Raw genomic sequence first — 17,342 nt, 5'->3', positions numbered from 1 at the left:
TATCCTCTTCAAAAGCTCCATGCTGAGGGTTAAAAGCTCTGGAGCCAGACAGGCGGTTAACTCCAGTTATTTAACTGCTCTGGCCTCAATTTACTCATCTGTAAAGTGGGGATGAAATAACAGCACCTAACTCAGAATTATTGTGAGAAAGCACTTAGAGCATTAATCACACTCATTATCTAATAATTAACCTTGCTTTTTCTTATTTCATTGGAGACCTTTTAAAATAAATCACCTTTTCCAAGGCACTCAACTTTAATGTGCTAAAGAGGAGGGACTAATCATTGTTGTTTATCCTATCTTATTTAATGCTGCCAACCAACATGTGTGTGTGGCATAATTTATTGTCCCCTCTTCATGTGAAGTTCAGAAAGGTCAAGTGGCTGTTAGGTGGCAGCCAGAATTCAGAGTCAGGCCTGAATGACCCAGACTATGCTTTCCACTTCATTGTTTCCATTTAGATATGAATCAGCAGAAAAATAAAGGTTTCCCTAAAAAAATTAGAAAGTTATCTAATTTACATACACAGTGTGGTTCAAAGTCTACTGCAAAAAACAGCTTTAGATTTGGACTTAATCAGTCAAGACTCAGCTTGAATGGCACCTACTCTCGACTTCTCTTTCCCACCTCTTCTTAACCTGCATCCCCATGAGCAAGTTAAAGGGGGCCCAGAATTAAACCTGCCCCTGCAAGGTTTCACTGCAGAATACGAGCTGTGTAGTATGCAAGACTACACCTTACAAAGGACATTTTATAAGTCTAAGTAATTGGAAAGACATCTAAATAAAACATTTCTATCATCATAAAACTTGACTTATGTAGTATGTCTGTTATGAAATGCTCTTCATCATTATACAAATGCACCCACTTTCACACACACAGCTGTATGATAGCTAGTGCCTCATTATAGCTTACTTTTGGGGGAGTGGGGATGTAGTCTAGGAAGACCCAGTCGTAATAACACAAAAAAAATGGGGGGGGGGGAGATCGCTTTAAAGGCATGTTGTATTGAAAGGTTACCTTCGGATTATTATATTTTCTTTTGACAAGTACCTGGCAAGAGAGCAGATACAAACTTAGATAAAGGCATTAACTCAATTCAATATGTAAATAAAACTGAATCCAAATTCTTCGTAGTGTACCTTGAGCCTCAAAGTCAATTTACCTGGCCTTTTGATTTTTGTTTTACTATTTATTATTCATTTTTTTCCTTCTCACTTCATATATTTTTACTTCATATATTTTTACAACTAATGAACACTGCAAGAAAAGTTTCTGTCAAAGAAAGTTTGCAGAGTGTTAATCCCCCGCCCAGTATTCAATTCAGTCTTCCTTCCTAGGAAAGTTAAAAATCACTGAGGCATACAATTGCCTCTTGAAATTTAAGTGAAAAAATTGCTGGACAATTGTGCTTAAAACATCTCTGAGGTTTATTCCTGGATTTAATAAAGATCAATATACTTTTATTACGAAGGGTATTTTACATGGAATACGTTTATACTTCATTAAACAAAATAGTTACGTCCATGCTGGAACAGTTAGTCTTACCAAAATGATGAGAGCGTAAGGTTGATACCCCCAGAAGAAGGTTATGCAAATGGTAACACAGACTATGCCTTACGTAACCACAAGGAAGTTTCTGATTCTCTCAAGCTTTTGGTTCTATTTAGGGATCTCTGACCCTTTATGTCTGGGGATTTGTGACATTTCTGTTGACTAGGAAACATTAACCAAGTGTTTCTTGATGCTAACCTAGTGAATCATTTAATGCACTAGTTTGTGGCAAAAGAGGGCAATTTCATTTACTATTTTTCACAAAATCCCCTCATACACAGTCCCTGTCCATATGGATAGACACTCTACAGAAATAAAACCCTGTTGACTTGGTGTAAGTACAAGCTGACAGAAGAGAATTGAGATGAGGATATAACCCCTAAAACCAGTTTGTCTGTTCCCAGAACAAGCAACAAATGAAATGCAAAGAACAGGGGGGAGTCGTTGACCTGCAGAGCCCTAACATTTTTCCCTCTGCAGCTTTGAAACTGGTTTACAGTTCCTTTATCTTTATTAGGACATTTTCCTCATCACATTAATGAGTCACTAAACAGAAGGCTTACTCAAATGTTTACATTTGGGAAGAAACTATCCGTTAAAGGTCTAGCAGAAGAGACAAGCCATAATTTGCCATTGCTTTTCAGTGAAATCATCTGGGAAAAGCCAGGCAGAAGAGCTGGGACAGAAACACAGGATGACATGTAAAATCCAAAGTAAATCCTGAGACCAATGCAAAGAAAGTGTCAGCAATCCTTTAGGCCCTGTAATCCTTACCATCACCATCCCTACCCTCCTAGCTTTAGGGAGCTCCTTCTTTCTGAAAACCATCAAGGCATTCTTTGGGAAAAGTTAGCATTGTTAAAACCACACATAGTGAAAGGTAAGTGAGGAGAGTAGGAGTCAGTGGGAACCTTGTGCTGTGAGGACTTCAAGGAACAAAGAGGCATCTTGTTAATTGAAGCAACACTGAAAGCATGGACAGAAAAAAACAAGGGGCAACATGCACATTCATCCCATTTTCCTAGGGTTCTTTCTGGGCTTTTGTGACTAGCTTATTTCACATAGCACGTGTGAACACGGGTCCGAGAGACTAGTTCTAACTGGATTCCGGACTGAGCACCACACAGGAGAGCCGAGAAGGATGTGCTGTGTACAACATCTGGAAAATTTCTAAAAAGAAATGGTTCCCTTGGAATCATTTCCACTTGGTGGTCTTTTCACAGTGGTCAAGAGCACATAATAACAGAATCAGCAAATAGTACAATAGTGTTTTTAACAAGCAACACAGACCTATAGTTAGAAGTCAAAGGGAAGTGACACATGTGTTAGTGGAATTTCAGCCAAGGAACTCAGAGAGGCCAGAAGTACCCCGAGATGGGAATGCATTCTGTCCCCACAGGACAGAGCACACCCACCCTCACTGGTGCCCAGAGGAGGGGCAGAGAGGCCTCTATAAACCCACAGCAAACTCTGCTGAGGGAGTTCCTGTCTCCAAAAGGCACACCAGTGGTTCTTTAATGCCACAGCTCACCTGGGTTTGTCCCTGTGCGGTTTCTACTCTCACGGTGAGCTGCGTCAATTCTCCACTGGGTGGGGAGAATGGGGAGAGTGGAGTTCTTTTCCCTTTCTCTCTACAAAAGCTTCACTATTATGTACCAAACTGACCCTTTTTGAGCATCTTTCACTTTCTTCACTTCGAATTTCACCTACAGTAATTTCTGCCTGACCACTCCACCCTGGTAAAAATCCAGGTACATGTGAACACACACTCAACTGAACTCCTCGTGGTGATTCAGGGGGTTTTCTTTCTGAATTTCAGATAAGATTCCAAACTGTACAAACAGAGGTTCCTTCACACAACCAGTCCGAACAGAATCTACTCCCAGGTTCCCCATCAGAGCAAAAACCCAAGGGCAGTACACCATAGTCACAGCAGCATCCATCGCAGTAGCCAAAGGTGGAAGCAACAGATGAGTGGATATACAAAACGTGGTTCACACCTACAACGGAGTATCATTCAACCTTAAAAAGGAAGGAAATTCTGAAACATGCTACAATATGGATGAACCCTGGAACACGTGCTAAGTGAAATAAGCACAAATACTACATGACTCCTTCTATACCAAGTTCTTAGAATAATCATATTCATAGAAACAGAAAGTAGAAGGGTGGTTGCCAGGGGCTGGGGGAGTGGGAATGGGGTATAGAATTCCATTTTGCAAGATGAAAGAGTTCTGGAGATGGATGGTGAAGATGGTTGCACAAAAACGTAAATGTTCTTAATGCCACAGGACTGTACACTTTAAAGTGTTAAGATGGTTAATTTTATGTTATGTGTATTTTACCACAATTAAAAACAAAAACCAACAGGCGGTTTCCTGTGGTTTCGGGAATTTGCGCGTACTCTGCATCACCGGTTGGGAGCACACAGCACACAGCACGGCTGGGTCACTACCAGTTTCTGACAATCGCAGGGGCTAACGGAGATGCCCAAGGGGCTGCCCACAGGGAGTCCTTTCCCTGGGAGCACAGGGCCTGCACCAGGAAGGCCTGACTCACTTCCCTGCCTGTGGGAATCAGAAGAGCAGCAGCTCACTGCCCTGAAGTGGGCTGGGTAAAAAGACCCCTGGTTCCCTAAATTAAGGAAGGGGACGCGTTCAAGTCAAGAGCCCAAGGCCCTGAGATCCCTGGGGAAGCATTTCCACCTTGTAGTTTTGTGCCTGAGGAAGATGGGGGCTGGGACCTTAAAGGCACCAGCTGCCTCCCCAATGTACCTCCGGCTTCCCCACTCATGCTCCCATAACGGTATCATTTCCATGATAAAAAGCCTTTTTAAAAAACTGCTCTACAAGGTCCTCACAGACTTGGTCCTTGCCTCCAGGAGGTCATAATTTATGATACACCATTGTGGCCACACTGGCTGAAACATATGGACAACAGCCTGGGATGCTAAATCGGTGTTTGGGTGGGCAATGATATACTTACAGCACATTGTGGCAGAGGTTGAGGGCACACCCATTTTGGGGAGAAGAGGCAACAGGATCAGAGAATGAATAGAACAAGTATGTGAAGAACCTGGGAGCGACAAGCATAGTCTAGACTGGAGGGGAAAGACCGGATCGGGTTTCGGAGAAGGCCTCTCTCACGAGCCAGCAGTCATGGCCTGCCTGACTCAGTCTAAAGCATCCCTGCAAGCTGAGCCAGGACATCTTGCTTGATGAGGCAAGAAAGGCAGGAGGTGGAGAGAGACCTCAATCCTATCGGTCTTCAAGCGAATACACAACAGCAAACACTTTCACAGTGCCTATTATGAGCCATTCTTCTAACACTTTATAGATATTATCGTAAGCCTCATAACCATAGGCACTGTCTTATCCACTGATGGAGAAAGCAAGACATAAAAAGGTTAAGGAGCTTGTCCAAGGGTAACGATTGTGCTCTCCTGCTTCTCTGAAAGAACAGCTATGTATGTATCACACCAGTCAAGTAGAGAGGCTGAGGTACGTTCAGCACTATGTAGCATGGGAGCTCTGCCCCCCCCCCTTGTTTTTAGGGGGAGAGGCGCAGTAGAGGTTTGTGTAGAGACAGCCTCCAAGTCAGGCTGACATGGGAAGATGTCAGCTCTTACTAGCTGAGTGGCCTTGGGCATGTGAATTAACCTGAGTATTAGCTATTCAGTGCATCTGTAGTAAGTATATGCTCTCTATTGCATCTGTGAGGATTAAGTAGGGGTCCTGGCATATACTCAATAGACAGGAGCTAGTATTCACCCAGCTGAAAGCTCTCAAAACAAGCATCAGACACACAGTCACCACCGAATATGTTAATCAAAATTATATAATAAAATAATAATGGCTATAAGTCTAAACTGGCATGCAACAGTAGATTCATAGCCACACCACTACAAATCTTGAACAGTTTCTTTGCCATACTGTTTGGGGAAGATTCCAATAATATTTCCTAAGTGTTCCCTGGGATAGTTAAGAACCAAGACACCAAAAAAAAAAAAAAGAAAGGAAGAAAGAAGACAAAACCAATGGGTAGTACACCCATGTGTTAGTTAGCAGAATGTTTTACTTAAAAACATAGTTTAGTCCTGCCTGGATAGCTCAGTTGGTTTGAGCGTCTTGCCTATATATACATCAAGGTTGTGGGTTTGAAACTTGGTCAGGGCACATATAAGAATCAACCAATGAATGCATAAATAAGTGGAACAACAACTTGATATCAATCTCTCCATCTCTCAAAATCAATAAAACAAATTTTAAACATAGTTTAAAAGTTAATTTAAAAATGACATTTTACAAGTCTTTGATTCTAGAAAGCCAAACATTTCAAAATTAGTAAATCACATATAGAAACTGGGCAGTCTCCAAAGACCAAAGCAAGAACATATATTATACATCACGTGTCAAACTTCAGAGGGAACCATCAGATGAGGTTAACCTTCTGAATGGGTGCGAGCACTGCGTTCTCTCCTCCCCCAGCGGGGAGCCTGCTGACCAGCCCCGGGCTGGGCTATCCCCCAGGGAACAGCTATCCCTCAGTGACCAGACAGCAAACTTCATGTGTACCCAGCATGTTCTGCACTCACATGTAAGAATATAAAAATATTGGGCAACACCACCTACATGGGCACAGATGGACTGCTTCAAACCAGGATCTAAGGTAAAACAAGCTGGACAAGCCATGTGCAGATGCCCCTCCCCCGGTCAGGATGCAGGATTCTCCTTCCTGGAGACAGGCTATATTTTTACAACAGGCTTTTCTATTTTCCTTACAGACTGCTTCAACTATAACAGCACAAACCAAACATCTGAAATAATGAGTCACCTATTGGCTTGAATCCGAAAAACCGGGTCAAATCCAGTTTAAGCCACATCAGTGCTTAACAGCAATGTGAGTACAGTGAGTGGACGGATTTCTGACCCCCCCCCCCCCCCGCCCCGACCCCCGCAGTTTACACAGACTATCTATCAGGGGGGACGGTGTCTTGGGAACAAGAGGCACGAAGAGCTGTCCTGGTGTTCAGGATGGCATGAGGACAGTCCATGGCACTCCTGGTCTCTGAAGTGCCCCTCCTCAGAGGGGATTCCAGACAAAGAAAGCCAGAAAAGAAACTCAAACTGACTGCATTTTTTCCTTATAAGCATTTCTGGCAAAGGGTACTCTGAGAGAAAGGGGGGTTTTCATGAACAATAATGGTATTAAGGAATATCACCCTTATTTGTGGATTTAAGTTACATTTGTTGTTCTTGATTACAGTAGGTAATAAAATTGAAATGTTCTTTCATCAGTTTTAGGGGGGAAAGTGTCACAATTCTCTAGCTGTTCCACACTGAAATGAAGAAATGGGTTACAAGAGTTATAATAAATTAAAATCAATATCAAAGGATATCCAAATTATATATTTTTTCCTCCTTCATAATAGAATGTCTACAATTAAAGCCAAATAAATATTAGTGGAAACTGACTTGAGAAGACACACAGCTACAAGATTATTTCTCAGGGAAGATGCAATAAGAATGGGTCCTCATTGCAAAGACTGGACTTCCAGCACACACCAGCCGGTCTGAGATAAGCTGGCTCGGCCTGGGTTATCTCACAGGAGATAAGAAGCACCTGGAGAAAGACCCCGGGGAGGTACTTTACCTCTGCTGAGTAATGAGTGAAGCATGCAGACATGAATGAGTGATTGAACATCTGAATGAAGTAGCCCTGGGATGGAGAAGTTCCAAGAGTATTTTTCCTGAGTCTCACAGCGCCCAGTTTTCCTTTACTGTAAATCAGTTTTACCGCTTCTAAATCATACCAGAAAAGTGAGGAAGAGACGCACAGTGAAAATTACTGATCTTCCCTGGGCAATCCTTGTGATTTTTATCTCATCACTCCAATTCTGGGTGAAGGAGTCATGTGCCTGTCGGTGACTATCCCCTACAGCCTGTCCCAACTGTCCAGACATCAGGACCCCGGAGTCCAAGCACTCAAAACCCAACTAGGAACCCAGAAGGCGGAAGAGGCTCTGAGCAGGGAATTGTTGTCCAAGACCAGCAAACCACATTCTGACGCTGGTAGAACACAATTTATAAATAAACATCCAGAAAAGGCAATTCCTCCTTTTATGACAATGTTGATAGTCTCTTCTGTTCTCAAGTTTTTGCCCTCTTCCCTTTAAAACACAAAAAGTGACTTTGCCCTGGTCAAGTGGCTCAGTTGATTGGAGCATCATTCCGTACACGAAAAGTTTGCTGGTTCGATTCTAAGTCAGGACACATACCTAGGTTTTAGGTTCGATCCCTGTCAGGGCACATACAGGAGACAACAGGTTGCTGTTTCACTTTTTCTCTCTTCCCCCCTTCTTCCTCTCTCTCTAAAAAAATCAATAAAAACATATCCTCAGGTGAGGATTTTTTTAAAAAGTGTTTTAAGTTGTTTATGTTCCAGAGTCTGTAAATTCATATAAAACCAAAAACCAAACATTTAAAAGGAAATTCAATTTGTAAGTACTGACTTAATAAATCACAGAGTAGTATTTAACATACCAAACACGATCATTTTGTAAGCAATGCAAATGCCAAGCAAAATCCCAGCCCTTGTTCCATAAGAGTCACCTCTGGGACCTGGAAACTCACAGAAGATCCACCCCCAATAAATCAGATGGCCTGGAATGGGGGGGACTGCCCTGGGCATGGAGCCAGGAGATGAACTTTCTAAGCCTGGCTTTTCACTTCCTGTGTGATCTCAGGTACATGACATCTCTTCCCTGTTTCCTCAGTTCTAAACTGGAAGCACTGTATCAAAAATAATTTAAGTCCCTTCCATCCTAACACATACATCTTTTCCATTTTCTCCCAATCCTAGAGTTTTTCTCACTTAGGAATCTTACATCTCTTAGTTTGGGACAGAAGCAAGGACAAGGGAAGAGAGATGTGCCAAGTGCATCTCAGGGGACATGAACAGACTGATCCAATAGGATAAAAGGATGTGGGAGAGAGAGGAATTGGCAGGGCAGATTAGAGAAGACAGTGCATAAGAAGCTTGGAAACTCACAAACTCTAATCCTTCATTCTCTCCCCTCTGCCCCCTCCCCCCACCCCACCCCCCACCTTTTAAGGCACAGAAGAAAAGAAAAGTTGGGAAGGAGAGAGAAGTTAAGTAAAAGACAATAAGTCAATGAACATCTGTCAAATGAACGTTATGCTATATTATAGAGGAGAAAGGGGTTTCAGTGAAGAGCCACATGGTCCCGAAACTCTAAAGGTGGAATTCAGTAGTTCTCAAACTTCATAGGCATTAGTAATGCCAGGCAAGCTTGTTTAAAAAATACAGATGCCTGGGTTCCACCCACCCATCCCAAACAAAGAATCAGAATTTCTAGGAGGCAGAATCGAAATGTTTTTGTTACTCAGGACAATTTGACAATAACTAAATAACAATGGAAGACAAATGTTGGATAATGCAGTTAAATACACAGGCTTTTAAAGGCAACTCCAACTTAGTTACAAGGAACAAATACAGGTTAAGACCAACTTTCCCAACACTATATGCCAAGGTGCCCAGAAGAGCCACAGTGAACTCACAGGAGAGTGAAGCGGTATTTACATTTTTTCAAAGAAAAAATAAGTGAACTGTGGCCCGGCCGGTGTTGCTCAGTGGTTGACTGTTGATCCATGAACCAGGGGGGTCACAATTTGATTCCCAGTCAGGGCACATGCCTGGGGTTGTAGGCTCAATCCCCAGTAGGGGGCGTGCAGGAGGCAGCCGATCAATGATTCTCTTTCATCATTGATGTTTCTCTCTCTCCCTCTCCCTTCCTTTCTCCAAAATCAATAAAATCATTTAAAACAAATAAACAAACAAAAAATGAGTGTAATGCTAGCCACTTACAACTAGATCAAGTTAATTCACAGATTGCATTACATTCCTTTTGATGACAGCATCTTTGTAAAATTGGTGTGGTTTTTTTTTTGCAATTGTTTTATGATAAAAAGTCAAGTATATGTGAAAATCAATGTGGAGCAGGAAATGAGAATGGAAGTGTCCAAGCTAATTCCAAGGTTTGAGTGCTGAATGGGTGGACTCACTAGTAAATAACAGTGGTTATTTAAGAATGAAATAAATTTTAAAATTTTATAACGTGAAAAACATTCTTTTTAATTTATATGTATTACATTTTCCAATGGCAACTAAGTTGCTGGGACAAAGACTTAATAGGTTGTTTGTACTTAACCACTTAATAAATAGAACTGTTTGGTATTTCTTTAGAAAAAATTATGGAGATACTTCGAACACCATGAACAGAGATGCTCTGGGCACTTGTGGGTCAAGGCAACCTTACAATGAGATTCTTTCCCTAGACAACCTAATTCACTTGCTCAAAACAGATCTGCTTATGTCGCATTCAGGAGAAAATGCATTCTAGCGGCGTTCCAGAGAGTGCTTCTCCATACACACATGTGAGCAATGGACAATCATGAATGTCTATCCACTAATTGGCCAATAACCTCATGAATTCTCTTCTTCCATGTTATATTTCAAATCACATTTTTAAAAAAAGTATCTTGTTTTCATGATAAGCAGGATTATATTTGTGGAGTCTTCAAATACTAGCGAGTCTCATTTCACAAAATTTGAAAATACAGTAGTTTCAGTCAAGCAACAGCCACAGGAAATGTGGGGCTGTCTAACAGCTGGAATACCCGACTCCCTAGCCCCCCCGCAACCCACCCCCGCCAATCTGATCTCCAGCCTTTTCCTGGCAGTGGTATTTGTTTGTTTATAATACATTGGTCGGTCCTCTGTGCCCGCAGGTGTAATTAATGGTATGAGTTCTATTTTCTCAATTTATGTGAGCTGGATTTTGAGTCTTACATGATTCCTAGAGATAAAAACTTCCCAAGATTAAGAAGCCGAGGGTAAACCCTCCTCTTAGCAGGCAGAACTTGAATAAGAGGAGACCGTATGTCTAACACGGGCTCTGCCTGCCAGTTCAAGGATTAAACAAGTAACATCCATCAGGACTGACTGCCTACCCTGGGCATCTGTCTACTGGACGTGGCTCAGGTGATGGCACAGTGGCCAGAGCGAGGGAGACACCCTCTGCAGTGTCACTGCCTCAGCCATTCTGAACGCTGAGCCCTTCAATCTGGGGATTTTTTAATTGACAGCTTCCGGAATTCTCTTGAGAAAACGCTTGGGAAAAAACCCCACAATTTTTGAAGTGACTACTCAGAGTCAAGTTTCTGACTAGAAGAAAATTTTTAAGTGACCAAGCAAATTTTAACTGAGCCTTGCAGCAATTTATCTCTCACTTAGATTAGTACTGAGCACGCAATATACTGTCAGGAAGAGCAGCTTCTTCAGGCAACAGAGGAGCTCAAATAAAGGGAGCTTTCCCACACGTGAGGTTGTTTTGAAAGTTGAGAGCAGTGCACCTACTGAACTCCTATAGTTCTGACATTTTAAAGGGGAGGTTTTTCACTTCGAAATGAGCCTTTCAAGTAAAAAATAAAATCTAGATATATTCTTGTCAAGTGAGCAAACTAGATACCAATTCTAACAAAAGCCTTGTTATTTCGTATTAACCTAGTCTGTGGCCATACCAGAGTTTCAGAGCAAAAGTTAAATCAGTGAACAGCTTCAGTTTGGGGTTGAGGTTAATGAAAAGAGAAGCTAAAATTACTGCCCGAGTTAAAAGATACTTTCTCTACTTTCTGAGTTTCAAAAACCAAATCATAAATCTTCTGGAGAAAAAAAATGACTAACGAATGCAAGCAGACCCTCTCAGTGGGGTATCACTAACAAAGCGCTATGAAGTTGGTAACTCAAGTACGTGCTCCGGCTGAGAAAATACTCCCCACGAGGGAACATACATAGCAAATGGCCAGGACGACGCTCTGTGATGGCCTGTGTCTGAACTCAAACTAGCTGCTTCAAGGAAAAAGTAACTGAAACACCAAAAACACTAAAGAGTAAAAGGAACCACATTTAAATTTGCTCCACACTTGACCAGCACGTTTGCCATTTGCCAGACCCCGCAGGCCAACAGGGCACCCACGTCAGAAAGATCAAGTAGCACCAGGCAGGGAAGCCGCCGGGGAAAACCTGTGAAAATACAATGACATCCAGCAACTCCCGCCATTTGGTCTGGTGATGAAAGGAGAAGTGAGATGTCACCGAGGATGATAGATATCTGCACCCTTGACTTCTCTGTGAGGATAAGGTAACAGAGCAAATGCCTTTCCGTGAAGGGCTGATTTGCTTTGCCTTCAGATGGAAGCTGAGATGATTCTACCATGTTCACAAAACCCCCTCGGACAAAGCAGGCCCCAGAGCGGGAGGTGGCGGGAGTGCAGTCATGATCACTCGGGAAGCCTCTGCCCAGGACCATGGTCTGCAAACTGCGGCTCGCGAGCCACATGCGGCTCTTTGGTCCCTTGAGTGTGGCTCTTCCACAAAATACCACGGCCTGGGCGAGTCTTATTTTGAAGAAGTGGCGTTAGAAGAAGTTTAAGTTAAAAATTTGGCTCTCAAAAGAAATTTCAATCGTTGTACTGTTGATATTTGGCTCTGCTGACTAATGAGTTTGCCGACCACTGGCCCAGGACAAGTGCCCACCAACAATGCTAATTATTCTCAGGTTTGTGTATGAATTAAGATTCAGAGGGAGGAGCAGAGTCTTTAACACGGAGATGTTTGTACTTAAAAAACCAACAGGTAAAGACTAAATCTAATTAGAGTGTCAACATCTCCATGTAGCAAACTTATACCATCAATGAATTCAGCAGCATTAGAAGGAAAAAAAACAAAAAACAACCAACACCTTCCACCCTCACACTCCTCAGGGGGGGCAGGAGAAAAAAAGAAGCCAGAGGACTGAGGGGGGAGAAGGGGGAGAGGGGGGAGGGGGGGAGAGGGGGGAGAGGGGGGAGAGGGGGAAGAGGGGGGAGAGGGGGAAGAGGGGGGGAGAGGGGGAAGAGGGGGAAGGGGGGAGGGGAGAAGAGGGGGAAGAGGGGGAAGAGGGGGAAGAGGGGGGAGGGAGGAGGGGGGAGGGGGGGAGAGGGGAGCTCCTTCTCCAGCCCTTGAAGTCATCCAGTTCATCCAGCAGGTGAACCAGAACATGGGGGGCAGAATAGTTGTTGTAAAGGTAGCAGCTGGACCTCAACACATGCATTCAATGCGAGTAGTAAGCTCCTTACAAAAAGTTAAAAACCTTTAAAAATATATTTATGTGGAACACACAAAGTTTATTAGACTGTTCCCCTAAAATTACTAATGAAATATGGCACCACATTTAAAAAGTGTTTCCACTGAAATTTCCAGAAAAGGAGAACATAGTTGATACATAACCTGGAGAAGGGCAAGTCATTGATCCAGAAATAAACACACAGTGAAAGGGGATGAGGACAGCAATGAAGACGGGAAATAGAAAAAAAAAATTAAGGCCCAAATGAGACTGACATTTCTGTGACTCGTTATAACTAGGTGGCTGATTATGTCACAAAAAAAAGTGAAAAGTACATTTCCTTACAAAACCAAACAACCTGAAATTCGTACCTGCCAGCTTCTCTAAAGGTGCTGTATTCAAGTTAAGGAAACACAGCCTAGAAAGGAACACATCCGTCTCAAATTCTTCCCTTTTTAACTCAAACAAAAAAAATATGGCACCAGAAGACAATGGCATAAATTTTGCTACATAGAGATGGTTGATACTTTTATCAGATTTAGTCCTATGGTCTTAGAGAGCGTACCGCTGTCTGTGGGGGAGCCAACGAGGCCGAGTTTGACACGCTTGCTTTAGACCCTTCACCGCCCACAGGCACCACATGTAAACCTGAGGATGAGCCCAGTGTGAGCACTTACCTGGGGCCGAGGACGCAGGCCTGGGTTCCGTGAACACACCCAAGACGACTCCTGGAGCCCAAGGACGTTGGGGAACAGCCCGCCAATGCTGCGTAACCCCCAAGCCAGAGATCTGCTGCCACAGGCCCCCCAGCCAGAGCAAATCCCAGCAGCTCTCGCGCCCTGAGCACTGAATACGAGGCAGGCCTGTGCCAATTAGTCGCTTTACAGCACGTTATTTCACTTACACCTCACCACCCACCATGAGGCAGGTGCACTTCATGAAGCTAGAAACAGGCTCAGAGGAGTGAAGTTACAGGCTGGAACCCACGCGTGGCCCACGCCACGGCCTGTGCTCTTCACCGCCACACTGAACTAACTTATGGATTAGCTGACAGCAAGCAAAGTCTCCAGTCAGAGATCTGAAAACTACTGTCCTCTTACCAGCAAAAGGTTTCAGACCTCAGAGGCAATCCCTTTTCCTTCCAGTCATTTCTCTCTTCCTCATTACAGCCCCTCAGGAGGCCCCAGCAGCAAGGGAAGCAGCAATGTGGGACAGGTGTTAGTTACAAGGGTTTAGACTCTTCACCAGCATTTCTCTTCAGGGAAATATCTCCCCAAGAAGGAACCCTGACGGAGGGAAAACAGTCTGCTTAGAGATGTTTGCAGCAGGCTTATTCATGCCAGCCTCAAACTGGAGAAAATGCAAATGTCCTAATATGGGGTTAGCTGCACAACGCACTATCCCATACAAAATGATGAAATACTAAATGGGCTATGCAAAATGAGCAGCATGTAGGTAATGCAGCTATATGGAATGTAAGATCCTAACAGTGTTAAATATTTCGAATGCAATAGTATTAACCCACCACTGAAAACCACAAAACGGTCCCACACGGATACAAGTTCAGAACCAAAATAAGAAGATACGCATGACAATTCAATCTGCGACAGTTTGTCGCTATGGTGGTTCTAAAGCTGCTGAAAAGAAAAATACAAACTGTAACGAGTCAAAAAAGAGACCAGTAATAAGACTGCTATGTGATCAAAGACGCGTGTGCATTCATGCTAACATCAGAGGCACGCCCTGATCATTGAAATTAATTTCTGGATTTGTGTCCTTAAATACCTGTCTGCTCTGTAGCTTCTTGACGGCTGGCTTTAAAATAAAGTCAATAGTATCCCAGGGAGAGGACTGAGGTCTGAGTTTCTACCTCAGTGCTGCTCAGGAAACATTCCTTTAATCCTTTCTGTTTATTCTAGTCCCTGCATTTATGAATTCTCTAAATCCCTTCTACTTAAACCATACTCCTAAACTGCTAGGATTAAAGACATGCTGAGTTTTCTACCAGAACGTACTTAACCTTATGCCTAAGCAATGTATTTACACAATTTCATAGTTTAGTAATTGCGGAATGAGCTTTTACAAAACAATGTGACCAAAAACTCATTTTTAAAAGTGTGTTTTGCCAGAAAATGTGGCAGGAGGTTTCCATTCCTTCCGGTAGGAGAGGTGCCCCAGCCTCGCTGCAGACTTCGCCCGTGTCGCTGGGCTTCTGAAGGCAGGTGGCAGAAGCCATGGCTCGCCTGGGGCTTAAATTATGTTCTGCGCATTATTAGGAGGAGACGTTCGATGAAAGTCTTTCCATGAACTGTTGATTAGCTGACAAAATCAGTCATTCTACAGGACAGCCAGGCAATCGATGCAACTTTTAAAGCTGGTGGGGGGGCCCTGACTGGTTCGGCTCAGTGGTTAGAGCGTCGGCCTGCGGACTGAAGGGTCCCAGGTTCGATTCCGGTCGGGGGCATGTACCTTGGTTTTGGGCACATCCCCAGTGGGGGGGGGGGGGGGTGTGCAGGAGGCATCTGATGGATGTTTCTCTCTCACTGATGTTTCTAACTCTCTATCCCTCCCCCTTCCTCTCTGTAAAAAATCAATAAAATATATTTTTAAAATAAAATAAATAAAGCTGGCGGGGATCAGGAGCAAGCCACGCACTGGGGCAGCGCCAGCCTCTGGACAGGGTGACATGAAGGGAAAGAGATGGCATTGATGGGAGCATCAGCCATTCCAGGAGCCTGTTTCATGGCCACTCCTCTGCACCATGGGCTGTCACTCATTGCTGCCACCATCCTTCAGAATCTCACCAGGTGTTTCAGGGACCTTGTACGTCAGCATGACTACCACCAAGATCACAATACCACTTGAACTAAATAGAATTCGGACAGGCCACCTTATATACCTGTCTTCTTCGACAGGCAAACTCACAGAAAGGCAGTGCCTTTACGCTTCCGCTTTAAAGGATCAATTTTAACTAAATCATTTTCACTGACATACTTTCTCCTTTGATCTTTCATAAACTTAACTTAGGAATCAAGACACGACAACCTGTAGATTGGTGATCTTTCGATTAATTAGCTCCACATGTTAGAATTCCTCACAACTTCATATAATCCAAGGATCAATCATTTCTGTGTAGAATTGTCAGCAGACAATACTGTTTACCTTTTGCTTACAATCTAGTTTGAGTCCTTCCAAAGCTTTCAGGGTTGCTATTTAACCCTCACAGTCCCCATGTAAAGTGAAATCTCTTTCCTCAGCCACCTTCAAGAACACCCTTAGCAAAATTAACATGTCCAATATGGGCTCTGATGAAGCAATAAGATTCAACAGGTGTCACCAGCAACAATTCTGTCCTAAAATGTATAACTCGATTCAACTCACTTGATATTTACCAAGAGCCCACTTTCTAGGTAGTGTCCTCAAAACAGGCCTCTTTAAGAAAACAGAAATAGACAAAATTAAAAATGTAACAATCTTCTGTATCTCCTCAAACATTTAAAAAAACTGGCCCATGAAACTTAAAGGCCTGGGGACACTGACTCGGAAGCTCCGCCGGCCTCTCTCCTTTCCCTGAGCCTAAGTGGCCATCTGGTTTCCGATGAGCGTCTCGAGAAGCGGCATTAACTTTTTATACCACCGGGGACTAGGTCGTGAATTACTGCTCAGGGCTCTTTAATGTACAAGACAGAAATTTATTAAATAGCAATGAAGTAGTAATTACAAAATGGTTCCCCGGTGGCTCAAAGAGTCAGTAATTAACCACCACTTACAGCAATAAGATTGTGAGTTATTAAATGGCACTGAAGGAACAGTTCATTAAATGGTACCTTAGTGTCCTGAAAGAGTCATTTCCACATGACGCACCATGAGCCTACTTAGACTCTGGGGGGCTCCAGCTGTTCACTGGGAACAACATAAATGGTCACACAGCAGCCAGCTCCAGCCTGTAACCCTGAGGCACTGTATGCAATGTGCCCCTCGGGCGTGCCCGCATTCTGATCCCCCTGTGACCTGAATACTGACAAGACAGCAGCGCCCTGAGTCTACCACAGTCCTGTCTCTGTTCACCAATCCACACCCAAAGCCGTGGTGTATCTTCTCCCATAGGTTTATATTTTGCCATTCTGTTGTGAACAAAGGACATTTAAAAATAAACTATGGCCGAAACCAGTTTGGCTCAGTGGATAGAGCGTCGGCCTGTGGACTGAAAGGTCCCAGGTTCGATTCCGGTCAGGGGCATGTACCTTGGTTGCAGGCACATCCCCAGTAGGGGGTGTGCAAGAGGCAGCTGGTCGATGTTTCTCTCTCATCAATGTTTCTAACTCTCCATCCCTCTCTCTTCCTCACTGTAATAAATCAATAAAATATATATTTAAAAAATTAAAAATAAACTATGATCTAATCACAAATAAAATGTGCAGTGTTTATTCCAACCTCCTCCAAAACGTCTCTTCTATGCATCCTCATTACTCCCCTCCCCTCGGCTCCCACTTCTCATGCCCATTTTACTCTAGACCAGCCTCGTCATAGCTGTCCCTTCCCTCCAGTCAGTGAGCCCAGGCCTTTAAATCAAAATTCAACAGGAAAAAAGTCATCTACTCTA

The 17,342-nt window shown here is 43.4% G+C and overlaps 1 protein-coding gene across 1 annotated transcript in view; it reads right to left on the bottom strand.

Moving 5' to 3' along the window:
* The window catches only part of LHFPL2 (LHFPL tetraspan subfamily member 2), a 133,993-nt gene that overhangs the window by 97,476 nt on the left and 19,175 nt on the right, over window positions 1–17,342 (bottom strand). The gene's annotated exons all lie outside the window — the stretch shown is intronic.

The sequence above is a fragment of the Eptesicus fuscus genome, chromosome 4 (genome assembly GCF_027574615.1).
Source record: "Eptesicus fuscus isolate TK198812 chromosome 4, DD_ASM_mEF_20220401, whole genome shotgun sequence".
Taxonomy (NCBI): Eukaryota; Metazoa; Chordata; class Mammalia; order Chiroptera; family Vespertilionidae; genus Eptesicus; species Eptesicus fuscus.
The sequence above is the reverse complement of the archived record's forward strand: the minus strand, read 5'-3'. Positions and strand labels throughout refer to the sequence as shown.